Raw genomic sequence first — 27,886 nt, forward strand, 5'->3', positions numbered from 1 at the left:
CCGATTGGTATGCGACGCGTCTCAGTTTCCGAAAAGTGTATTGCGAGCAGCGTAATCCTCAGGAGACTACGTGTGCAAAGCAATGTGGTGCAACCCTTTTCTACCGTTGTAGCGAGAATGCACAGCGAAATATCGCGCCCCGAGTGTTATGCGACGCGTCTCAGTTTCACATCCAGCGATGATGATGATGTGGGGTGTTTTGTGGCGCAAGGGCCAGGTTTGGCCAAAGGGCGCCATGACAAGTGGTAATGTTGAAGATGTTTTATGGAAGATGTGACTTGGCTGTAAAGTGGCCTAAAAATAGTCGCTGTAAAGTGCGTAAAATCTACGTGCTATAAAATTATGGCGATGATTAATGACGAATACTATGAACATTAAAATCCATCGTAGGAGAATGATGTAAAATAGAAAATATATAAGATAGTAAAATTACTTGGAGCACTGCTGCCTCGCCGGAGCCCTTGAAACACAAGGGCCTAGAGGCATGCGCTATACGAAAGAGCCATCACAGCGGCATCCTCTGAAGAGAGGACCCGCTACGAACATGTGGGGCTAACAACATGCAAGACAACATCTTTCAGAAAACATAGGACTAAGGTTCTGGGTCGAGTAGCATTACGGGATGTAGGGGGATGTGCTGCCGGTATGCTAGGGAAAAATGTTTCCTTCTCTCAGATTCGGCTGCCCGACACTCCAGGAGGACGTGGAGGACGGTCAGCCTCTCCCCGCATCTACCGCAGGTTGGAAGATCATTTTCAGTGAGTAAAAAGTTATGCGTGCCAAATGTGTGTCCTATTCTGAGGCGACAGAAAAGGACATCTGTCCGCCGTGATATTGTTACGGAGGGCCAAGAGCCTAACGGCGGCTTGATCAAGTGCAGCTTGTTATTTACTTCTGCGTCCCATATACATTGCCAGTGGTTTCGCAGTTTCCTTCTTAAGAAAGGCTTCAGGTCTGTGACAGGGACCGAAGCAGTAGGATTAACTGCATGCAATGAAATTGACGTGACCATCTGGTCCACTAGAACGTTACCCTGGATGTCACTATGGCCAGGCACCCAGCATATAATCACATGCTGGGTAGATACATATGCTTTGCATAACACGGAATAGAGTTCAATTATAACAGGATTTTTGTGCTTACAATACGATATCAAATACTTCACAACACTTAGGGAGTCCGTATATATAACTGATTTTTTGAGTTTTGATTTCCTTATATGCTTCACGGTCGACAATATTGCGTAGGCCTCAGCCGTTAAGATACTAGTTTCCGGATGCAGTAGGTCGGATTCCAAGAAGGATGGACCGACGGCTGCATAGGACACCCCGTCGTGTGACTTCGATGCGTCTGTGTAGAACTCCGTGCAGGAGCGTTTGTGCTGGAGTTCCCGGAAATGCATTTGGATTTCAATGTCTTAAGCGTGGTTTGTAACTTGAGTCAAAGATGTGTCGCATTCTATCAGCTGCCACTCCCAAGGAGGTAGCAGCTTCGCTGGATGCATTAGGCGGAGCTCGAGGAGCGGAACATGGATTTCTTCACTAAGCTCCCTCACACGCAGCGAGAAAGGCTGTCTTACGGAGGGACGATTGCGAAAGAGTGTAGCATATGTCATGTCATTAACGGTATTAAAACACAGATGTTGAGGATTTGAGTGGACTTTCAGAAAATATGTTTGGCTGATGTATGTTCTCTGCAGATGAAGTGACCACTCATTTGATTCTACATATAGACTTTGTATGGGACTTGTTATGAAAGCGCCAGTGGCCAGTCGGATTCTTAGATGGTGGACTGCGTCTAGCATCTTTAGTGCGCTCGGGGCGGCAGAGTGATAAATCGCGGCACCATAGTCTAGTCGTGATCGAATGAGGCTTTTATAGCGATTCATTAAACACTTCCTGTCACTACCCCATGTAGTCTGGGATAGAAGTTTCAATATGTTCATTGTTTTTAGACATTTTTCTTTAAGATGTTTAATGTGGGGGACGAAAGTGAGTCTGTAGTCAAGTATGACACCTAGAAATGTGTGTTCATTGTTTACAGGTATCTGTTGCACACGCAGTTCTATGCAAGGATCTGGGATAAGTCCACTCTTTCATGTAAAAAGAAGACAAGAGCTTTTGTTAGGATTGATCTTAAATCCATTCCTGTCTGCCCACATTGACACTTTGTTCATGGCCATGCTGTACCTGTCTCTCGCAGACTGCGAGGTTAAAACACTTGAAGGCCATTTGAATGTCGTCCACGTAGACAGAGTAAAAAATGGCCGGTGGTAATGAAGCACGAAACGTGTTCATCTTCACGATAAAGAGCGTGCAGCTGAGCACACCTCCTTGGGGTACACCCGTTTCTTGCGTAAAAGGACGTGAGAGTGCATTGCCGACTTTTACCCGGAAGGTACGATTTTACAGGTACCTTTCTATTATGTTAAGCATATTAGCGTGGATGCCCATTTCTGACAGGTCTCTTAAGATTCCGTAACGCCACCTTGTGTCATACGCCTTTTCCATATCGAGAAATATCGATAGAAAGAACTGTTTATGTATAATTGCGTCCCGGATATTCCCTTCAACACGTACGAGATGATCGGTTGTGGAGCGCCCTTCTCGGAAGCCGCACTGATAAGGATCAAGCATTTTGCTCTGTTCAAGGAAATGAATGAGTCACCGATTTATCATTTTTTCCAAACACCTTACAAATGCAACTTGTGAGGGCTATCGGGCGGTAACTTGCCACTGAGGAAGGGTCTTTGCCTTGTTTCAAAACTAGGACCCCAATGGCTTCCTTCGTGCGGTTGGAAGGTACCCTGCATTCCAGATGGTGTTGAAAAGTGTGGGTACTGAAACTTGCGTGTCATTGTGTAAGTTTTTGAGCATTTCATACATGATTCTATCAGATCCTGGTGCGGAGCTCTTGCATGCGCTCAGGGCAGCTCTCAATTCGACAATACTAAAAGGACGGTTGTAAGGCTCATTCTGTCGACATTTTCTTGTTAATGGCTTACGTTCTTCTATTTGTTTATATTTCAGGAAGGATTGCGAATAATGATTTGAACTTGATACGCTCTCAAAGTGCTCTCCAAGTGAGTCTGCCTGATCTTGCAGCGTACCGCCCTGTGTATTTACTAAAGGGAGTGAATATGTTTGTCGCCCTCTAATTCTATATGCCCTGTTCCAGGCTTTGGCCTCATCTGTAAAAGAGTTAATACTCGATAAATACTTCTGCCAGCTTTCTTTTCTGGCCTGTCGGCGGGTTCTCCTACCTTGGCACTTCACTTTTTTAAAGTTGACAAGATTTTCTGCAGTGGGCGAAGCACGTAGCAACCCCCACGCTTTGTTCTGATTCCTACGTGCGATTCTGCATTCCTCGTTCCACCACGGGACATGCCGTTTGCATGCCCAGCCACTTACTTCACGTATGCATTTAGATGCGGAATCTATTATGAATGCTGTGAAGTACTCCACAGCAGCATCGATTTCTAAAGAAGACATGTCATCCCATTATATACTAGTTAAGTTTCGGAATTTCTCCCAGTCTGCTGTGTCAACCTTCCACCTGGGAGCCTGTGGTGGATATTCGTTTTCTTTGAGTGTTCGTAATAATATGGGGAAGTGGTCGCTTCCGTAAGGATTGTTCGTAATTTCCCATTCGAGTTCAGGCAGTATGGACGGGGAAACTATGCTCAGATCAATTGAAGAAAAGGTATTGTTTGCAAGACAGTAATAAGTGGGTTTCTTCTTATTCAGAAGGCACGCACCAGAAGAAAAAGAGAACTGTTCAACAAGACGACCTCGCGCATCTATACGAGAGTCGCACCACAGGGAGCTGTGCGCATTGAAATCGCCAAGAACAACATAAGGTTCTGGCAATTGATCTATAAAGGATTGGAATTCATGTCTCGTCAATTTCTTATGTGGGGGTATGTAAAGAGAGCTAATGGTGATGAGTTTGTTTAGGAGAACAGCTCGAACCGCCACTGCTTCAAGGGGCGCTCGCAGCTGTAAAGGTTGACACGCTATGCTTTTATGAATAAATATGGCAACACCGCCTGATGATACGACAGCATCATCGCGATATTTGCGAAACGTGACATACGGTCGGAGAAAGTTTGTGTGTTGTAGTTTTAGGTGTGTTTCCTGTAGACACAGCGCTTTTGGATTATGTTTTTGTATAAGCTCTTGCACATCATCAAGGTTCCTAAGAAGACCTCTGACGTTCCATTGAATTATTTGCGAATCCGTATTTAAAGTAAATCGGTGCTGTGTAAACAGAAACACAAGTGATTCATTAGGTTACAGAGCTCTTTAGAGGCCCTGTAACCGGGCTTTTGCTTTTTCTGAAGAGCTCGATGGAGCCTCGCCGCTCCTTAGGCGCTTGGTGCGCCTTGAGGGTAGGTGTAGTGTCCATTGTCTCTAGTGAGGCGCCGGACATGTGCTCTTGCGAGCGAGAAGTTACCAGCGAGTGTCCCACCTTGGAGGGCAAGACCCCTGCGCCCACCAGCCCGGAGGTCGATGGGGCTCCCAGAGGGATTTGGCTGCGCCGGCTGTTGCCAGCGCTGGAAGGGGCCGGGGACGTGGGGGCAGCCTCGGCTACGCCCACCTGCGGGGTCGATGGCCCCATCTGCTGTGTTGGCGTAGCAGCGTCAGCTGCAGCCGCCGGGGGGGCGGACGGCGTTACTGCCGCCTCACTGGGTGTGGGTCGGACAGCCGCCGGAGACCGTTGTGGCGCTGCCCCCTGACGCGCCACATCGGCAAAGCTGTGCTTTGGCAGGAAGGATATCCGCCTGCGTGCTTCTTTGAAACTTATGTTTTCTTTTACTTTGATCGTTACAATCTCTTTCTCTTTTTCCAACATGGGCACGACCGCGCGTACGCGGCGTGCTCCCCATCACAATTCACACAGTGGAGAGTGTTTTCACATGATTCAGCGGAGTGCTCATGAGCACTGCCTTTTTCACAGGTTTGGCGGCCGCGGCAGTTCGATGAGCTGTGGCCAAATCGCCGGCATTTAAAACATCTCAGAGGGTTTGGGACATATGGTCTCACCCGGAGCTTCACATATCCTGTCTCAATACTCTCAGGGAGCACACTTGAATCAAAGGTAAGAATTAGATGTTTTGTTTTGATCTCTTTTCCATCGCGCATTAGCAAAATTCTCTTAACATTGATTACGTTTTGATCGCTCCAGCCTTCTAATAGTTCAACGTCCGTAAGCTCCATCAGGTCATCATCCGAAACTACACCACGGGTGGTGTTCATCGTGCGGTGCGGGGTAACTGTGGCTGGGACATCTCCAAATGATAGAAGGTTAGGCAGTTTCTCGTGTTGTTTTTTGTCGCGGAGCTCCAAAAGGAGATCACCGCTAGCCATCTTTGATGCTTTATAACCTGGTCCAAATGCCTGAGTTAGGGTTTTTGAAACAATAAAAGGTGAGAATGTTCGTGCTTGTTTTCCTTGTTTTTCAGAATGGATTACATGAAATCGCGGGAAAGTTTCTTTTTGGCGTGCAAAAAATTCAAGGATTTCTTCGGTGCGCCCCCTTTTCAGGGAGCGATCAGATAGTGGAGGGAAAGAACTAGCCATAAGTGGGAGTGTATTTTTCGGCAGTGGCGCCAGCCACCCACCATGGAGCCCAACAAGGGGACGCTGCAGGGCCTGTAAAACAGGGCCTACAAACGCCAGCTGCACGCTACCACTGTAACCAAATATGACATAACCCAGGTTGGCTACTCACACAAGGTTAACCATTGCTGCCAGGAAGATCGGAAGTAATGAAGAAATGAGGAGACAGGAAAGATGAAAAGTCAGAGAAAGACGAAGGCTGGAGGGAGAGAGAGACAGGAAAAGGCAACTACCGATTTCCCCCGGGTGGGTCAGCCCGGGGGTGCCGTCTATGTGAAGCAGAGGCCGAAGAGGTGTGTTGCCTCCGCCGGGGGGCCTTAAAGGTCCAAACACCCGGCATCGGCTCAACCCCCAGGATACCCCTTTCCCCAGACACGGCTAAGCCGCGCACGGTTACACGCGGGAGGGTCCAACCCTCATGTGCTCGGGTACGTGGTGTCGCAACACACCAAACGCCCGCTTACGCAGACGCCCCTGCGGGGAGATTCAGCGAAAGCCTCGTCCCGTGCGGACCAGCCACAGCGTGTGCAGCGAAAGAAAGCGCTTTGTGCCGTCGGAGAACAGAGCCTACAACAAGCAAACGATTCGAAAGCGCGCTGGTTATGCAGCAACTTTCCGCTACTGTCGGGAGCTGGGACCTGCGCGCGTGTGATCTGGTAAATCTGTGCGCTTCGGAAACGGCGTCGTTGCATTCGCTACATTTGACGGTCTTTTTACCCGTCAAATTTGGCAGGCAGTCGCAACATTGACCCGCAAAGCTGGCAACAGACCTAAACCACACCAGTGAGAACCCTGCCGCATTAGGTTCTACAAATTACTTCTCCCGGATTGCAACAACTGTTCACAAAAACAGTCTTCTCGATGACGACAGAATGAGCTTCGCTGTCGTACGAGGCCTGCGCGTATGCAGCACCAGCATAATTTGGAAATTTCTGCATAGCCCACTGATCGGTCGGTTTGGGAACATTTTCTATGTCAGATGGAACGGCTGGCTCCACACATTTGTCCGTTTTACTGGGTTGCGGCGTTGCACAGCAGCCGTGTATATCTTTATCACAGAATTTCTTTGTTCTGTCATCTTTCCTTGCTTCTACACACCGCCTCTTCGGTGGCGGTCGTTCTCGAGTGGGCTTCTTCGAAACATACCTCGGTAGGTTCGGCAGTATAGTGGGCACGGCGTCGGGTGTAAGCGATGGCTTTCCACGCGGAAGGCGCACCTCTTTTTCATCAATCACATGCACATAGTGTCTCAAGATGTACTTATCCTCGATATGCAACTCACAAAGAGCGTCAGTCACTTCTAAAGCCTTGTTAGCGCGCTGAAGGTTGCGCTCTCAAATCCGGCGCTTGCATTTGTCATCGGGGACTCCAAATAAAGAAAGTTTTTGGCGAGTTTTTAGCGCCACTGTACCCCGTCCTGCAACCAGGCGCGAAGCAGTAGTTCGTGCATCGAGGCTTCATCGTGAAGAAAAAACACAGTACACTACGAACATCGGAGCACAGCGAAGCGTCAACACACAAGAAGCACGTCGAGACAGGTAAGCCGGCAAGCAGCCGCTGCGCCGCGGCGGAATCGATCCCAGATGAAATAAAACCATAGAATAAAGAACAAACTTAGAGAAGGGAAACTGTACCTTCCACCGTGGTTCGAAAATAAGCAGCGGCAGCGCATGGAACTAACTTTGGCGGACGCCAGATGACGTTGCTCAATCCGGAAGCGGAAGTGCAAGTATTTTTTTTTAGAGCAAAATTCAATATGGCCGTTTTTTGCCGGTCGCGTGCGCTGGTTCGCGCCGTGCTTGCCCTGCAGGCTATGCGGCATGCCTCAATGCCTTCGCTGCCGCGTAGCTGGTGCGTTCTAATTGCCAAGAGCCTCTACTGACGCCCATACAAACAAGCCACAAGTGAGTGAACAGAACGCGCGACTTTATTGGCAGAAGACAAGCAGTGTACATTCTCGTGCAATAGCAGAAAAAAATTTGCATGTCGAGATACGATGGAATCATTGACGCGAGCTCGTAAACGGCTCACCGTCGTCGTCGCAAGTGGTGGTCAGGTTAACGAGCAACAACCAGCAGCGGAAACATATTGGACAGAGTGTGCCACTTGTTTGCAGCGACAGTCGCCGTTAAAAATGCCGAAATTGCATTGCGAAGCAATCGGGAGACGCAGGCATCTGCTGCCGCAGCCTACACAGCGACATGGGCTACACCAGATTTTAGCCGTTCACTCCTTTCCAACCTGCGCGTTTCTTTTCTTTCGGGGGCCGCTAATGTGTGGCTCACACTTGGTGTCTCACATTGTCTCACTATGGACAAATCGCTTTCGTGGGCATCGCCTCCATCAGCTACTTTTGCGGGCCTTTCCAACCATCTGGCTATCAACTTCATACGCATCGGACTATGTAAGCACGTATGCTGGTCTCCGTTCATGCCTAATCGCGGCCGAGAAAGGCCAGAGGCACAATATGCCCATTGCTGCAGCAGGAAAGCGCGAACGGGGAGCACGAATCACGGTGCATGAAAATTGGGAGTCTATGTCGCTGTGCAGGCTGCAGGAGCGAATGCTTACTTCGAGAGACTGCTTCCCAGTGCAACCGACCAGGCCGCAATATTCGAAAAACATAACACTGCGACCATAACCAAGTGACATAACAGCAAAATTAAACAGCAATCAGTCACCGCGTGAGGTTCAGACAATACATTATACATTGGCGACGAACCATATGGCAACAGTGAGCATTCACATACACGGGTCTCTTAGGGTACATTGAGCTGCCTACCTACAGGCGTAGTGCCTGCCTTCGTCGCACGTGGTGGTCTACTAACGAGCAACAACCAGCAGCAGAAACAGATTGGACAGTGTCCCACCTGTTTGCGGCGAGAGTCGCTGTTAAAGATGAGCAACTTGCAGTGCAAAGCAATCGGGTGACGCAGGCATCTGCTGCCGCAGCCTACACAGCGACATGGACTACCCATCATTTTAGCATTGACTCCTTTCCAGCCTGCATGTTTCTTTTCTTTTGGAGGCCACTAATGTGTGGCTCACACTTGGTGTCCCACATTGTCTCAATATGGACAAGTCGCTTTCGTGGGCATCACCTTCATCAGCCACTTTTGCGGGCCTTTCCACCCAACTACATACATGTCCGACCATGTAAGCACTTATGCTGGTCTCCGTTCATGCCTAATTGCGGCCGAGAAAGGCCAGAGGCACAATTTGCCCATGGCTGCAGCAGGAAAGGGTGAACGGGGAGCACGAATCACGGTGTGCGTAAATTGGGAGTCTATGTCGCTGTGCAGACTGCAGGATCAAATGCTTACTACGAGAGGCTGCTTCCCAGTGCAACCGACCAGGCCGCAATATTCGAAAAACATAACACTGCGACCGTAACCAAGTGACATAACAGCAAAATTAAACAGCAATCAGTCACCGCATGAGGTTCAGACAATACATTATACATTGGCTACGAACCATCTTACAGGCATAGTGCTTGCCTTTGTCACATGTGGTGGTCTGACAAGGAGCGACAACCTGCGGTACAAACAGATTGGACAGAGCCTCGCACCTGTTTCAACCAACAGTTGCCGTCGAAGATGAGCAACTTCCATTGCGAAGCAATCAGGTGACGCAGGCATCTGCTGCCGCAACCAACACAGCGACATGGACTACCCGGCATTTTAGCGTTAACTCCTTTTCAACCTGCACATTTATTTTCTTTCGGGGGCCGCTATGTGTGGCTCACACTTTGTGTCCCACTTTGTCGAAATGTGGACAAGTCGCTTTTGTGGGCATCACCTTCGGCAGCCATTCTTGCGGGCCATTCCACCCATACGGCTATCAACTTCATACACTTTGAACCATGTAAGCACATATGCTGGTCTCCGTTTTGAGCAAATCATGGCCGAGGTAGGCCACAAGCACAATTTTCCCATGGCTGCAGCAGGCCAGAACGAACGGGGCGCACCAGTTACGGTGTGTGTATACCGGGAGTCTATGTCGCTTTGCGGACTGCAGGAGCAAATGCTTACCTCGAGGGACTGCTTACCAATGCAACTGACCAGGCCCCCACATCTGAGAAACGTAACACAGTTACCACAACCAAGTGTGGCAGCAAAACCAGATTCTGCAATCAATCACTTCACTGTAGCTTGCACAAAGACCCAGGCTATCAAGGAAGAGGAGCAATCATCAACGAGACTAGGAATATGGAAAACGAGAAAGCTTGCATTCAAGAGAGAAGCCACTCTGCTCTGCAAGCATTGAAGGCTAAAAACATCAAGAAAAGTAAAATGGTGCATAGCACATGTGCATAGGTTAATGCAAGACGCATGCCGATGCTGCATCAGCTATTTCAGGAGAGGAATTGCGCCTGACAACATACACTAGAAGATACTGCTACAGATATGTTAGGCTGCTAGACAGTGACTGGTATTAAGTATCAGCGAAGAATCAGTTGATCTTTATATTTGGATGAGGATGAATGACCTCTAACAAAAATGGGCAATGAGAAAGCTTGCATTTGTAGAAGAAAAATTACACTTGGCACAAACGGAATTAACATGGCTAGGAAGCTGATTAAGGGCAAACTAATTGAACTCAATCTTTTGGCCAGCGTCGTCCGTGCTTGGTCGGATGTTGCAGGTGCATCTGAAGAGGAAGAATTTCTAGAAAGTCCTTTTTGAGTTACCTGGATGACTCAGCCAAATGTCCGTGCCGGTGGAATGGTGGCTGAAGCTCTTTTCAGTCTTGACACAGTCCTCTGCAGACTTGATATCTCATTCATTTTCTTCTGCATGTGCTTCTTTGTTCTTGGTGTAAAAGCCTTGCTAATTCGGCTCCAGCCCCTTCCTGTTGGCGCAGATGGGAGCTCCTGCGATGACCAAGATGTGCTTGGCATAGACACTGCTGGGGCAAAACGGTGACACATCAGATACAGCACAGATATGCGAAATTTATGTGTGTTTTATATGTTTGAACCAATTATACTGAACCATAAATATGAACAAACATTCATATCTGCTGCAAACAGCAAGCCAATACAGCATATATCAAACATATTTATTTCTGAACCATGTGTTGTTTACCTTGTAGTAGCAGGCAGCAGCTTCTGTTTAGTGCGTGGAGTGTGTTGCTTTGTACTGGTGCCGTCCTCATTACTGCATGTCTGGAACAGAAATTTTGACTGAATCAGAAATTGAAAAAGCAAAGTTTTGCAATATCAAATGCAAGAAGGTGTGACATATATGTTGTAATGATTTGCGACTACAGAACACATGCAAATGTACACTGTCTGTTCTAGGGTGCTTAAGCAGCATGTTAAATAAATATTGCTATTCTCCATGAAATTGATGTCTGCCTATCTACAATGCATGTCAACAGCGCAAGTACTATTAAGATTACAAATGAGAACATTTGTGGGTTCATTTATACACTAGAATTGATCAGACTGCTAGTTCCACAAGCAAATGCATGAAAGTCATGAAGCTATTAGAACTGATGCATTATTTTTCTGCACGAACGTGATGCACCGCTTCACTACTGCAAAAATAAATGCCCTACGGTAAACCAATCTGAACAGCAAGAACATTTGGAACCAACAAATACGAAATATGGGTGAATTTTCATGCTTGCAACTGTTTATTACATTAAATTCTGTACTTTCACTTCATTTTACCAAATGATTATTCGGTTTTGTGGACGAAAGACGTTGCCGGCCGACTCGAAAAAAAAGTTTAATATGTATATTGATAAGGCTACTCAGTCACCTACAACCACGGCTACAATAACATGAAAAATGAGACGCGCGTTCCGATATCGCTCTTTCTTTCCTGGTTGTGTGCGTAAACCAAACGACAGCCTCGCAAGTAAAGGTTTATTTAGGAAACAGCAACTGAGATCCTCACTGCCCATGTGTAATGCAGGATCTAGTTCGTTAACTTGTGCCCGCCTAGAAGGTAATGAGACGGATATTATATAACGATTCAAGCAGCGGTGTTAAACGACTCACCGTTATTGCCGTTGTCAGCCGCAGCAAAATCCAGCTCCCGTTTCGATGCAGACCTTTTCCGAATGGCTCACGACCGAAACCCAACTGCCGGGCTTACATGTCCGCTTGCAAACACGTAACTTCACCCCAAGTTAAATAACGCATCGAAGCGCAAGAAACTAGTTTTAGAAACAAAGAAGCAACCAGTCTTGAGTGTACGAACGAATGAATCCGTGCCGCCGCGCACTCGGAAATACCGGTAAAAATTTTAAATCCAGGCCAGAGGTCACGTGAAAGATCGATGATGCTGAACGCTATTTGCGTTTATAATGGCCAAGAAACAATAAACTTACTAACAAAGAGTACAATATCTAATTAGCAATGATAATTTTGCCCTGTTTTTATGTAAAAGAAAATGCTTCGGTAATTGTAAGAGAAAGTTTGTAAGATAAAATTGCGCTTATTACGACGCCTCTACCGGGAAATGTTGGAACTAACGAACGAATCCCGAAGTGATGCTACTACGTCGGCTTTGTTAGCAGCGGCGCGCGGTCGATTTTTTCGCCCTCTGTGGCCATTTGTTGAACTTGAGAGTGTGCTACCCCTGATAAAACCCCTTAAACTTCGTAAAGTAGTGACACTCTCTTCCTCAGCCTTCACTTCTCCTCGTTTCTCCTCTCTTTCATGCTCCCTCCTCGACCGTGGCGCCGCCTGCGATGGTCGAGCGCAGCAGAAGACCTTTCACAGAAAGAATGCACGCATAGCAAGGCAGTGCTCTTTAGGCGTTCACGTTGGCTTTCCAGCTCCACGTAACTTCGTGTACAGCATAGAATTTCTAGTCGGATGGTTATATAAACTCAGTAACGGCAGCTTTTGTTTCATTTTTTGATAACTATTTCTTAAAGCTTTATCTAAAGGAGTATTAACGTTGTGCGTTGACGACTGCGAATGTATCGCGTACCCTACAATAAGGTACGCAACATTTGTCAAGGGTGTGTCGCAAGATCTTGCTGCGAACGGTTGTAAATAACGCGTTTACTATCGTATGACAACATCTTGGTTTCCAGCAAGCCCTCAGCCTAAAGAATCCGCGCCGCCCTTGCCATGTGAATTCGCAGCGCGTATCAGCTATGACGTAGAAAGGCTGACGGAGATCCATGGTAGTGTGTATAAGCGCGACTGGGCGACGACAAAGAAAGACACAGATGCACAGACACAGCGCTTCACTTTCAACTATAGATTTTATTTTCGCACGTATCGACAAAGATATGCCGTGCGAGTGGAAACAAACGTAACAGCAAAAAAGAACATTGAGTGGTGCATTTCGTTGAACCAAACACGTGTGCAAGGCAAGGGAAAAAAAACATGTACTACAATGGTCACAAAGATAAACCAAGGAATCGTATCTCCTTTTCCGATAGTGACACCGAAGGCTTGCTTACGCACTTTTGCTCTAACTTTGCTATCTCGTAGGCCTCTGCAATCTCCCTCGTCATCCTGCTATGAGCCATATACAGAATGGAAGTGCTTTCAAACATGGGCTTGCCGGAACGATCTCGGCAGTGAATACCCAAATGACCCGAGATTACCTTAGTGACGTTATATTGGTGCTCTTTTAATCTCTCGTTGATGCATCTGCCGGTTTGACCAATATACGTTCTTCCACATGAAAGTGGGATGGCATAGACAACGTTATGAGTACAGGTTACAAATTGTTTACGATGTCGGGTAGAACATGAGTGACTTTTGTTATTCTCTGTGTTAACCTGTTTGCATAGCTTCTGTAGACGCTCAGCGGCAGAGAAAACCACGTTTACTCCTGATTTTCGTTATTCTTCTGAGATTATGTGAAATGCAATGAATGTATGGTACCACAGCAACTTTCTTTGCTCTAGCATTGGTACTGCTTGCATTCGACGCGTTTTTGCACTTCTTGCTTAAGCCCTCCACGACAGAAGTTAGCACACGCATCGGGTAACCAGAGTTTGCCAGGCGCTTGGCCTGCTCTTTGAAACTGGCTTCCATATTGTGGTCACACGACTTCGTCAGAGAATTGTTGAAACACGATGTCTCTACTGCGCGTTTTACAAGTTTTGAATGAGGGGAATGAAATGGTAGGTCTGGCTTATTGCCACTCGGCTGATAACTCCAGCCTGTCATATATAGATAAAAATACAATCCCAAGTCTAATAACCAGGTGAAATTGCCTATGGGGACTTCATGTGTCAAAGATAAAGAGGACAACATTTTAGTGAATGAGGTTACGTTTTTTGAAACCAGCGAGTCAAAATTGTCTGATTTCTTATTTAAAATGATTAGAAAATCTTCAACGAATCAGAACACTTTCGTGACATCGGTGTCATTTTCCAGGCGTTCATCAAGAACCAGGTCGCGGTTAGCTAGATACAAGTTACAAGATACAAGATACAAGGAAGTTTGTTCGTGAAGACAAAGATTTTAAACGCATTGGCCAACTTCACAAAGAAAAAGCCATGGATGTGCAGCAGAAATAGCCCAGCACAACAAAAAAGGACCGAAAGACATGTCCTGTAGAACAAACATGTGCGTCAAAAACAAAAAAAAAACACATGAAAACTGAAAGGTTTGTCCTGTAAGTGATATTAACGAGAAATAATGCAGCAACTCTTTCCCACTAAGGGTCACAGAAATCTTGCTTATGAATTTTTCTTCGTGATCAATAAATAATTATTTCGTAAGTCCTCTTGTGTTCTGGTCTTTGTGATGAAACAACCGTTCTTTCTGCTCTATACCTCAACACCAGAGGCGTTCCAGAAGCAATATTTATTGATCACAAACGAAACAAGTGCATAACCGAGTTATCTGTTGCCCTTAGTGGGAAAGACTTGCAGTTCTCAAGTGTATTTCTCGTTGGGTAGTATCGCTCATTGGACAAATATTTCGCTTTTTCGAAAGATTTGTCCGATAGTTCTCGTTTTTCACGCACGTTTATTCTACATGACATGGCTTTTTCGTATTTTTTTTCTTGTCGCTCGTGGCTGTTTCTGCCACGCATGCACGGCTCTTTACCTTTGTCAAGTTGACCAGCGTCCATTAATAACCCTGTCTTCAAAAATAAACTTAGTTGAACTTGCGCTCCTGTGTGCTCCTGCCTATTTCGTCGCCCGTCGTACGCCTCTGTTCGCGTTGCTGTTTCCAGTACGCACGTATCACTTAGTTAGGCTGGTAAACGTTCTCGCAAGCAAAAGGAAATACCTCCCCTCAAAAGGTAGCCCATCCTTGACTACTAAAAGCCAGAGCAAATCAAAAGTAAGCCTTCACAGCGTCCATGCGGCAGCTAGTACACCAGAGAGCAGTACAAAAAATAGTTAAAAATCCCACTTGATGGAGAGTGGCAGCAGAGATGCGAGCTTGCTAGTGAATCAGCCACATATCAACGGGTGTCTCTTGCGCGACGCCAAGCTGCTCTTGACGTAGAGCACTTTAGCATCTGGGCATTTGCATGCATGCATAACCTGCGAGAAGGGAATGCGGACAGAAAATGAGATTGCGCGGATTCAGAATCTGCCACACACTGCACATAACTGCGCACAAAATAGAAGTACACACTATACTGGCAAGTAAAAATGTGCGACTCTTTACGAGTGCTGTCTAGAAAAGGAAGAAATGGGTTGCTACGGCAAATGTTTGATAAGACACGCACAGCGATGTTTCACAGCGGGGAGAAATATTCCCGGCTCTCGCAGAACCAAAGACCACGCGACAGTGCATAGCCGACACCAAGCAGATATCGAATCTTTGGGTAGAAGTCCAGCAGCAGGAATGACCTAAAGATACGCCGAGAGCGATGCGAGCGTGAGCGTGCCTGTACGAGTGAGAACATGCCCCGCTTCTTTGAAGCTAGCCGCTCCGTCGTGTCTCCGATCATCCCACGCGATTTGTGTGCAGAACGTCGCGTACACGCCCTTGCGCGTTTTGCGCGGTAGCGTCCTCGCAGTGAGCTAGATTCATGCACGCGTTATTCTTCACCGCGCAAACGGTGCTCGAGGCGACAACGCGCCGCGTGGCGCTCCTTTCGCTTCTGCAAGCAACGCACATTCGGATCGGTCCAACTCAAAGAGGCAACAGAGTACGGTGGCATGTTTCGGTTATCGCCAATTAAAATTGTGCAGTACGCCTTCAACAGAAACGCGCCGCGCTAGATAAAGATGCTTACTGCGGTAGTTTTGGTAGTGATAGGCGATAAGGCGAGCCCGTCGGCAGCTGTGTTTGCCGACGTCGTCACCACACCTCTGTTCATTTGCGCTGTGTATCCGTGTACAGTCACCGCGCGGAAGCTGCGACTTATCGGTTGGCCGTTCTCCGCAAATCCCAAAGAGGCGAAATATATCTTGCAGTGCGCCGCACCATTAGGCGCAACCTAAATCGAGGCGCGCTTAACCGCTACGGCACAAAAGGTGATCACACTAACCGTACGGTATACGATGAGCCACTACGTATTAAAAAAAAATAATTATGATGTCCTACGTGCGAAACGAACGATCTGATTATGAGGCAGGTCGTAGTTGGGGACTCCCTATTAATTTTGACTTCCTGGAAATTTTTACGTGCATACAATGCACAATGCACGAGCGTTTTTGCATTCCGCTTCTTTAGAATGCGGCCGCTGCAGGGATCGTATCCACGACCTCGAGCCCCAAATTGCCACGGCGGCCACCATAGTTACGAAATGCGTAAGCGTGACGTGCAACACCGCCGTCCGGTAATAGTGTGGTACAAAAGTAGCACAGCTGCACACCTGCTGCACAATTATTTGTCGCGGTTCTACTAAGCTCGTAGTGTCTGCCTCAGTACCTTGAAAGGCAGCGCACCTCTCACGTATCGGAACGCGATAACAAGCGCTTAGACGGCCCACGTGAGCCCCTATGAAAGATGGCGTGGCCACTGTACAAAATTATCACTGCTCAGAGAAACTGATCCTTATGTTCCAATTGTATTCTCTCATAAAAATTAAGGAAAGGTCATTAGAGAGGAACAAATGAAGCAATGCAATTTGACGCATGTGGGGCGCCGCTGCGTCTTCGCCTATTACTGTTTCAAGCGAAGTGACGGCGGCAGCGAGCGTTAGTATCGCGCGCTTTCGCTCCGGGGCATACGGTTTGCTCGAAGAAAGTGAACGGTGTGCTTAACATCTCACGCTTGTCAATGTCAAAATAGAAAAAAAGGCTACGTGCCCAAGAAAACGAGATTACTTACCTATCTGCAGAAGTTCGGCTGCGGATGTTTCGGGGTGCCTTCTCTCCAACAGGCATCATGATCTCTGCCGCGCAACGCATCAAAACAGCCAGGCTCGCACATCAGTCGAAGACTAGTAGCTGAGTCAGCCAACGACTTCAACGGATAAACGTCCCACTTATCGTCGTTAAAGCATTTCACTAAAATGTGCGTCATATTGTCCGAAAAGAAAAAAATACCGTCCTCAAAAAGCACGAGGCATGAACCACCGCACAAGGGATGAACCACCACACAAGGCAACCACGCAACTGAGTCCGAAAGCCGTTCACAGCTTCACTATCGTATGGAGTTATAAAAACATTTGAAACACAAAATAACCGCACGGAAAAACGACTAATTAATTAGTAATAATTTTTCATCCACTAACCTTCATAAAGTTTCAAGAACAACCTAATTTGTAGCGTAAAGAACAAGTACTACGACCAAAATATGTGGCTACGAAACTAACGGTAACGATGTGTACAGTTGCAAAAGCGTACTCAAAACGAAGCTACAACGGTTGCAACCTGCGTGCGCACACACACACGCACCCGAACGCTACCTTGACGTTGGTAGCGCCACCTAGAAATAAAAATTACTACTAATTTTATTATTTTTACAAAAGTAACGCTACTAGAATAGTTTATAGCATCTTTGCAGGTGACGAGGTGACAAGTAAGGTGTGATAACAGTCCGTTCCCTGAATTTCTTTCATTTCCCTTTGGTGTTCTATGCAACTGAACATACGGGACCTGTCCTGCAGGCTTGCGAGACGAGAGGATGACAGTTCGGCGAGGCTCAAATAAATCGCATGCTTCTTGCAAGGCCAGAGTCGGGAGCAGCCGCAGACACAGCGATTAGCTGCGATACTGTTGCGGCTGTTTCTGAATCGGAAGCTCTTGAAGTCAGTGGTTATAGCGGCTGCGCGCTGCGATCTCAAAGCGTGTTCGTTGTTTGATCTCTAGTACCACGGCCGTTGGATAAAAAAAAAGCTATATTTACTTTCCGGACAGAGGGGGACAGAGGGACAGAACTGTTTCCTATGCTGTAGCATATATTTCCCTATTTTCATTTTGCTTATGATGCACACATGTGCTGCTTTTGTCCGTGTAAGAATTCGAAGTCTAGTGTGCCATACATGTCACCGGTCTAAGCACGCATTGTGCATACCATTGTTTAACATTGATATTTACTATTATGTATGTCTTGTTCTCAGAATAACTGCCACTGGCAAATACACATTTGATGAACTCGAATTTCTTGAAATGCAATAGGAAGGCCGGTATTCATTGTGCAGCAGTTAAGTAGTGAGGTATTTTCTGGTAAGCTTGCTATTTTTTCTATTACTTTCTTCATGATCTTTTCCTTGCAAGCTGCCCCTATTCATGCTGGTAGGCATTGTAGCAGTTGTGAGTGTCTCTACTGCAGCAATGTCACAGCTAGTTTGCACACACTACAGGATGCCAACAGATACCCATCACTGTTTTTGTGCATTTCTGAGAATCAGCCGTGTCCACTCGCCGAAACTTGTAGTGTCCATATGAATTTGCCAATCAGTTCATGTAACTTTTCAGGACAAAATGTACGCAGCTAGGGAAGGGAGACCATAGAACATGACCTTGGCTAACAACTGACTGTTTAAGTTGATGGAAGGATTAATAAAAATAGCACTGTATGTGCGCTTGTGTTGTGGACCAGTTAATTTGGGAGGGATGGCAGAAGTTGTAATACAAAGGCATAAAATCATTATAAACGATGTTTGCATAAAAAGGATCAAGTAAATAGGGACATACTAATTTCTATCCCTTGTAATCTACAAAGGACGCCTTTCTTCATGCATTGATAATGGGGGCTGGCTCACAAGTATTGTTATTTATGTGGTGTGCCTGACTGATTTCTCTTGCCAATTTTCAGCCATGGGTGAAAACAGATACGCAATCCTAATCCGGCCTGAAGCCCCATTGGGGATATGTTTGGCCAAGTCGGACGAGCATACAAGTCTTTTGAGTGAAATATAGTGATCTCATAGGTACACTTCAGGCACCAGCCACCGCGCTATGTACATTTGATCACATGTGAAAGGAATACAGTACAGTGCCTCTGACACGTACTGGACAAATTTGGTGCTGCCTTTACCCAAGCAAGCCTCGCTTGCCTCCTTGCCTTTCTGAATTCAATTTTGAACTGTTGTGCATATGCTGCCTAATTTATTTTTGGTTGAAATATATGTGCATTACAGTCCACAAGTGAATTGACAGAGGCACCCAGGCAGTGGACGCTTGCCTAATGATACCCAAAATTTGTCTCGTATCTGTCAGGGTAATATAGGCTATTCTTTTGATCACGTGCAAATTTGGTCCAATGTACATCGGGCATTCTAACTAGCCGGTGCCTCAGGATGCTCCTAGGAGAGCACCATAACTCAAAGCACCAGTGTGCTCGTCCCATTTGAGCATGCATTGACACGACAAGCTGTGCACTGGATTTAGATTATCTGTTTTGTTCGCCTATGGCAACCGATTGATGCAACAAAATCAGTGAGGAATACCACATCCAAAAATGGGACATGTGTCAGTCAAGGCTCATTATGGTTGCATGACAAAGAGGAATACTCTCTAATGACGTGGGATACCAACCACCATGCTTATTTATTAAATTCATTTTATGCAAGCTTATTTATCATGCTTCTACGCATTTGTTTTTGAACTTGTGCGCTCCCTGTGAATGCAGCGCTCGGGTGTAAACAATGAAAAACCCCAGACGTGGTGTGGTGTATTTCTTGAATGGGATATATGCCATCATACAGGAGGCGAACACATGCATGACATAGTAGGCTTGGAATGTGAGAACTGTGCGGGTAGCTGATGCAAACATTCTATAACGACTGGCACTTGGATGTCTCGGGGATGCATTGGGTTGCCCGTACACAAACACTGCTATGCTTATTTCCATGGCAAATAATTAATTAGATTTTCTAATTTACGCTAGCAATCCAGACACTGCTGTCCTTTGTCAAGTGGAAACCGATATAGCTGAAGTAGTTCACAACATATACAAATGCCAGGGCTGATCCACGTTGTACCTTTCTACAGCCAAGATGTGCGACCACCTGTGACTATTAATGCAATTTCTGCAAGACCGCACACGTCAGCGAACTCACCGCAATTTCCTTCTTTCCTTCCCTCCTCTCTCTCTCCCTGTTATCTTTGTTTCCCCATTCCCCCGGTGTAGGGTAGCCAACCGGACGTTATTCTGATTAACCTCCCTGCCTTCTACTTATCTCTTTTTTTTCCTCCCTTCCTTCCTACAGCCAAGAGCAATTTCCGCTTACTGTAGTTACTGCTGCACCTAAAGGCCACACAGTGGTTCCTGAACAACTTTGTGTGAACCGACACCACATAAATGTTTCGCAGGACTAGCTATAACATCTCCAGATAGTTCTGCAGCAAGTAATACAGCGTGTATTTCTGTGGTCGATTGCCAATTTTTGTTAATTTTCTGTCCTTTCTACCATGCAGGGTACATGTGCACTCACTTCAAGACGACGACCCTCCACCTCATGAACAGCCTCTCCTCAATGATAAGTAGCGAGATTAAATGAAAGGAAAATATCACATCCGTAACCAGACTGATATTGTGTTTTCCTTTCATTTAACCTCCTTCTACATTTAAGGAAGCATTGATATGCCCAATAAAAGTTTTTGTTAAATTTCTCTCATTGAGTAATGTCTAACGTGCAGCATATGTACGGGTCCATGTACATGTCAAAAGTGCTTCATCTTTGCTGGACATACATACATGCATACAGGCTGCATATATCAAGCACCAAAGACAGTCACGTACAGGTAACATCATTAAATAAGGTCTGACTGCTATTGGGACACATGAAAAAATATTACCACACGTGGTTGCCAATTTTGTTGTAGGAGTGCTATGAGCACCAGCAGTGTAATGTATAAGCTCATTAGAGATTCATTAGGAAGACATGAGAAAGTCACAAGAAAACTGCTTTGGAGCGCACATTAGGAAAACATTTCATACTCACAAGAACACTCATCAAGAATTCAACAGAAAGACGGTGGCCAATATGTTTAAGAATGACATTAGGAATACATCAGAAAATTCCAAAGACTTTCACCAGAAAGTGTAATGTCTGTGTATCAAAACTCATGAGACTCACGTGAAACTCGGTTAAAGAATAAAAAAGAAAAAAAACACTATGCAATACCCCACCCAAATTTCCTGATCCCCTATTTCTGTTTACCGCAGCAAGCACATGCTTCTTGTACCGTCTTATATCTCGCTTTATAGGTGCGTGTTCTAAGGCATCTCGATCTCGCTTCGACAAGCTTCCCTTTGAGTTATCGTAAATTGTTTCTTTCCTGATTTCGTTTTTTCCTCTTAAGTAGTTACATATGGCAGGTTTCTTTTCCACTGCCGCCACCCATGAGATTATTTCAGCCTCTCTGACTTTCCGCTTGACCTTCTTTGTTGCTGTGCTGTGCCTATGCGGCCCTACAGGCCGCATAGGCAGCGCCGGTGTTGAGAGCGCCGCAAATGGGGCAAAATTCAACTAGCGGGTGGTACGCCTCTCCCATCTCTCATTCGCACCGCCTTGATTGCCTATTTCACAGCGCGTGTTTGGGCACGTTTCTTACCACGCGCAGTGTGTGCCTACGTGTCTGCGTGGACGTTTTATTCGAAGGGCGATGTACAGTCTGTTTCACACTTAGGGGGAAAACTCGCAGCGCGTTGCATCGCGATGCAGCGAGCGCTTGAGTCAGGCGGCTGCCGCAGCTCGCGCAGGCGGAGGTACTCGAGAGGCGGGTTTTGAACGGCGTCGTCTGCTACGGCCGCACATGCTGGCCGCATTGTTGGGAAGCGTTCTACTGTCATTTGCAGGGCGCCGATCTCATCGTTACTGCGTGAAATGAGCCTGTATTCTTTACTAAGCGTTGTGCGACGCCCACTGTTATGAATGGCCGGCCCTGGTGGCAACGTGCCAGCTATTTCAGCCCGCTGCACGTGCTTCGACCGACCCACGGTGGCGGCGCCCTTCAGAGAACGAGCGAGGACAGCGCTAACCAACCGTGAACTCCCTTTGGAGAACTGCGGACTACGTCCGCTCTGGAATTTAGAGGCGCCGGCTGGGGTCGGGCGTGACCACCTGACTACGGCGACGACAGACAATGGATAGCACGACGACTGCGCTGCAAAGGTCGTCGGCCCTCGGAGAGAGCACCGAAACCTGTGCGGCATGTGTGTGTGTAAAACTCCTACCCCCTTCTCTCAAAGGCGACCACGAGGACTTTCTACGATGACGTTGAACGATGACGTCGAACGGAGTGGTTATAAGCGGCTGTTGTCGGCTGCTAGGGTCGTGCTCGTCCTCGTGCTCGGTGCTCGTCAATGTACTCGTGAGCTGTGTGCTCGTTTGCTGTATGCTTAGTCTTGTGGGCTCCATTTGGGAGTCACGCTACTGTGTAAATGTATCCCATGTTCAAATGTAAATACTGCAAATAAACCCTGTTCACCTAGTTCCTCCCGAGTTCCTCTCTACGACCTTCAACTCCTTGAAATGGTGGCAGCGGCGAGATCGTTTCCAAATCTTACACCACTGATACGCCTCGAAGCTAAGTTCATCGCTGAAAGGTGCAGGGCAGTCATAGACGACGTACTGATTTTATACATTACTGGAAGGCGACTACATAATCTAACACGATAAGCCGCCGATCCACACTGCTTGTGTTGTGCAAGAACAGCTGGAAGAGCGCGCCGTCACTCTCTTGGAGCGGCGGCCTCAATCCCCGGGCGTCAACATCATTTAGGATGTCTGGGGCTCGTTGAAAGTATCGCTGGCGCACCATCCCCTCTAGCAGTCGCCCGAGGATAGGCTTCGATCCACCATCGTAAGTGACTGAGACGTGCTGCGAATGAACACATCACTGACCAAGTCACTCTACACTTCGCTGCCTTCCAGGATAAGCGCTGTCATCGCTGCTGCTAGGGACATGACGAGATACTGACCTTCGGACCATGACGTGTCAAATTACGCGCCGACAGGCAGGGTCTGTATGGTGCAGTGAATGATTTTCGAGAAAAATCACTTCCAGCTCATTGTCTCAACCTAAAACATTCCTTTCATCGTATCCGCTTGTTTCATCGTGTTCGAACCCCATAGTTATCATTGAGTGCTTTGTTTTCCTTTCGAGTCAAATAAAGACTGAGCAAGCTGCGCGCACACCTTGGTGCGTCTTGTCGCTGCTTATTACGGTAGCACGCACAGTGAAGAAATAGGCGTGCACGCGCTCAGTACCCCGGCCTTTCGAAAGAACAAACGAAGCATGCTGCATAAGAAGTTTGTGGAACTCCATTATCGCCAATGAAGGCTGAGTATGGCGTCGCACTACGTTTAGTAAAAATATCGGCTCAGTTCCCGCAGTAACGATGAAATCGGCGCACTGCCCCTGACGGTAGCACGCTTCCCGACAATGCGTCCAGCGCGGGCCGCCGTAGCAGACGACGCAGATCACGACTCCGCCCCTTGAGCGTCTGCGCCTGATCGAGCTGCTGCTGCTGCTGCCGCCGCACGACTCCATTGCTTGCCGCATCGCGATGGAAACGTTCCGAGTTTTCCACTAAGTGTGAAACAGACTGTACACGCTTCTATTTGCTTTTAAGAAGATTGGTACGCTTGACAATTATTTTTATGGCTGCAATGCGGCGAAAGGGCAGCGTCTGCTTAGCCATGTAAGTGACGCTGAGCAGGTAATTGTAAACGACATCGTAAGTGCCGCCGGAAAAATCGTCGGCACATACGATGCGTGTTCGCTAAAGTCATTTTTGCAGTTTCTTACAAGGTGTTTGCTACAAATCTGTGTTGTCTCTGATGGCGACAACGGACTTGCATCGGCACTGTGTGGAAATAAACAAAATATATCGCTGCATAGCACAAGTACGACATGCGCACGCAAGTTTAACTAGTACGTCCCCTACAATATAGAATAGAGGCAGCAAGGTAAATAGCGTGGCCATTTTTTAACAGTGCTCAAGAGACGGAAGTTGAAAGTATGAGTAATCATTTCTGCTTCGACAATGCCGGCGTGACCAAGACGCGGGCGTGTATCGTCCAGTAACTCGATCGATCGGTGCAGCGGTGATGCAGCAATGAACTCCGGTCATGTTCAGTGCATCGTGCACATATTCAGTTTCACGGAGCGCGTGAACTTCGGCCACTGCTAGCGCATACAACAGAACAGAGTGGTTTCCATTCTTGGGCAGCGCACACAAACGAAACACGATGAAAGAAGACATGACAAGCTCCGGTCGAGCAACTGAAAATTTTTATATGAATAAAACGATTCTATACCAAGTAATTAAGTTCATGTGGGGTACATATAAAAACCGTCATACACTCCGGAGTCATCAATGAACGAGCTCGCTTCGTTTGCTAGTTGCTTACTTCGTTCGGCGCACCGCAGTAATCTACGTCTGTCGTTTGCTTTTTTTTGTACCATTTTCTTGTGAATCGGCAGAATTTCACTGGTGGCATCAACCCTTTCGTGTTTAGACTCCCTGTCGTGACAGTTAACAACACAATAATTTCCGGTCATCCGAAGAGGTGTCATCGCAAACAAGAGAAGTTTCGCGCGCAGCGCGAGCTGATCGCGGGCGCGATTGTGAAGGGAAGCGGCGGCGGAAACCTACACCCGTTGGAGGTGAAATCGTCCCGCCAGGGGAGAAACGAGCGCTGGTGTCTAGGATGAACTAAAGCCCCTTGATAATTTGAAAGTAGCGACACTCTTTGAACTCTGCCGCCGCCGCGTGACCTCCTCGCCCCTTGCGCGTTCCCCCGCGGCAACCAGTTTTGCCCCCGTTTTTCTGCACGACAATTGGTCTCCCTGCCGTTGCCCTTGGAAACGCGCGGATCTTGAGTTTTGCTTGTTTTTTTTTTTGTTCGCGCCATTTTCCTCCTGAGCACGGCTGGCTCGGTGCTTTAGCTCGGCGTAGCGAACGTTGTACGCTGTGTTTCTGGTCTATGTGCTAGCGATATGCCGGGCTGTTTCGCACATACCTGCAGCAAGAATCCTGAAGATGGTTATGCCGTTTTTATGATACCACAACGAAAGCGTGACGGCTAGCGTAGGAAGCAGTGGCTGCATGACATTCACCTAAAGAACTTTGTTCCGACAAAGAACAGCGTTGTTTTGCGAGCTGAGGAGCTCGTAGCAAAGATTCCGGCCTGCTCACCAGCGTTTTTGTTGCGGTTGTCCTCAGTATGCTGAATATTCTGGGAAGGCTCCATCACTTCGCACGTCGCTAACTGTTGTTATTCAGTCGGAAGTGCAGTATTATTGATTCTGCTTTGCGCCCTAAAAGAATAGTGGCTAGTATACCCGTAGTATTGCAGGTGATGAGCGTTAACTAGTCAAAATTGAGTTTAAGCTTTAAGGCGAAAGCCTTTAGATCTGTTTCAAGGCCGGGTTGTAAACTGAAAGTATCACGTGACCCAAGAAAGGCCAGAGGGGACCCAAAGCATGTCCACCCCTGTATAAGAGAATGATTACCCAAGTTAAGTAATGAATCATTAGTGGTTGACATAAAGTGGATTACGCACGATTAAGGTTGATTAGAGAGTATTAAAGAAGATTACGGTGGATTAGAGTGCATAATGAAGGATTAAGATGCATGAGTAAAGATTAAGGTGGGTGGAGGAGGATTAAGGCGGATTATGGTGGATTAAGGTGAAGTGTTGGTGAAAGGGTATTAAGACCGATTAGGGTGCAAGGACGAGGATTAGGGAGGATTAAGGTGGATAAAGGAAGATTAAGGGCAAATAATGTGGATTAAGCTGCATTTGGTTTTATAGAGGCGGATTAGGGTGTATCAAGGTATATTGGGACGTTAAGCAGGATTAAGTGGGATTAAGGTGCATGACTGAGGATTAAGGTGGATGCGGGAGGATTAAGGCGGATATGATGGATTAGGGTTGATAAAGGAGGTTTAAGACCGCATAGGGTAGGCTAAGGTGCATTGGGGGCGATGTAGGTTGATTAGGTTGTATTAAGGTGGATTGAGAGTATTAAGGTGGATGAAGGAGCATTAAGGTGGATTAGGGTGGACTAAGGTGAATCGGGGTTCATTGAGTATTAAGACCGATTAGTCTACCATAATCCCCCTAATGCACATTCATCCACCTCAATCCTCCTTAATTCACTTTAATCCACCATATTCCACGAAAGTCCTCCTTAATGCACCCTAATCCACCTCCATCGACCTTAATCTACTCTAACCCTCCTTAATGCACTTTAATCCTCCTTAATCAACCGTAATGCTTCCTCATTAACTTTTATCCACCCTAGCCCACCATAATCCTCCTTAATGCACCTTAATCCCTCTTAATCTACCCTTATTTTCTTCATGCACTTTAATCCACCATAATTCACTATAATCGTCCTCAATGCACATCAACGCACATTCACCACCCTAATTAACCTCATCGACCTTAATCCAACCTAGTCCTTTATGCCCCTTAATCCATCTTCATTCACCCTAATGCACCTTCATTGACTTTAATCCACCTTAATCCTCCTTAATACACCCGAATTCATCTCAATCCAATCACTAATCAATCATCACTTTGCTAATCATTAATCATCTGTTATACGCGGCTGCACATGCTTTGGTTCGCTTCCCGCCTTCCTTCGGTCACGTGATATTTTCTGTAGCTCACAACGGGACCTTGAAACAGAGGTCTAAGGCTTTCGCTTAATAAGCCACACACAAAGGTATGTGTCACAAGCAATACTAGATCAGACGCACGAAGTAAAGCATCTGATTATGTGGCAGAAAAATTGTCTGGAGTATAGAACTCGCCTCAAAGCTCCCTTTACATCGGTGTACCCCGTTCATACGGCTTCAAGAAAAAACCAACCTCCTCATAAACATTGGCTCCAGCATTATCGATGCTGTTATTAGCATTTCTCAAAATTTTCAACCCCACCGGGGCGCGCAACTGGCCCAAAATAACACGCCTCCATACAATCCTGCGGCCCGTCCGCAGGAGCCCAGGAGGAATAGACCTCAGACTCTGCCCAGGCGGCGCTGCGGAAAAACCCGTCACCAGCGCCCCCATCGGAGCCTTGGCGCGAACTGAGTAGTGCAAGGAGAGCGGTCCGCAAGCGAAGGTGCATAGGCCACAATGGGCCCTTCTTTTTCGTTTGTGTTGAGGCACGGTTTCCTAAAAATCAAGGACCTGGAAAGCGTCTTCTGCCCATCCACGCTTCGGAAAGGAAGCTCAGTAGGGCGAAGTACGTGTACAATATAAAATAAAGTCTCAAGTGTTATTTCGGCGTGCTGCAACTCGCAAGTACAGAGAGCATCAGGTTTGTCTGTAGGCATATCAGCATAAAAATATAAGCATTTCAAATTGGTTCATATTGCATATGACCTGAACACAAGACTGAAGTATCTCCTATATATTTATGTATTTTAACGTAATGTTTTGTCTCGCAGTTATTTACAGAGAGTAAATCCTTTCATAGGCTTTTCCAGGGCAGCAAACAGAAAACGTTTTCCAAGGCAGCAAACAGCGTGCGATCATAACGAAGGAAGCTTCCTACAGTGCCTACGCGCTGCATCTTTCTTTCTCGCAGGAGCTACAGCATCGCTCGTACCTTAATTTGAACTTTTCGCAGACGCTTCGAGCAACAAGCGCGCACAAATAAATGTAAATAAACGCGACATTTTTTTCATTACTTGTCCAGTGCTCCTACAGCAAATTCATTGCTCACATTTGAAAAACGCGCGTCGAGCAGGCTCAGCAGATTGCGAAGCGTGCTTGTTGTATCGGCGCCGGACGTACAAAATACCGAAAGTAGAAATGAGCTCCCGATACAACGATGCTCTAGAACAGGATTTTGAATTCATAAACGAACCAAAATGTTTGGTTAAGCTGACCTGCCAAATCTCTCTGTTCCACTTGTTGAGTCAAGCGGAAGGCGGACGTCTGTTAAAAGGTGGA

This window comes from Dermacentor andersoni, chromosome 3 (genome assembly GCF_023375885.2).
Source record: "Dermacentor andersoni chromosome 3, qqDerAnde1_hic_scaffold, whole genome shotgun sequence".
Taxonomy (NCBI): Eukaryota; Metazoa; Arthropoda; class Arachnida; order Ixodida; family Ixodidae; genus Dermacentor; species Dermacentor andersoni.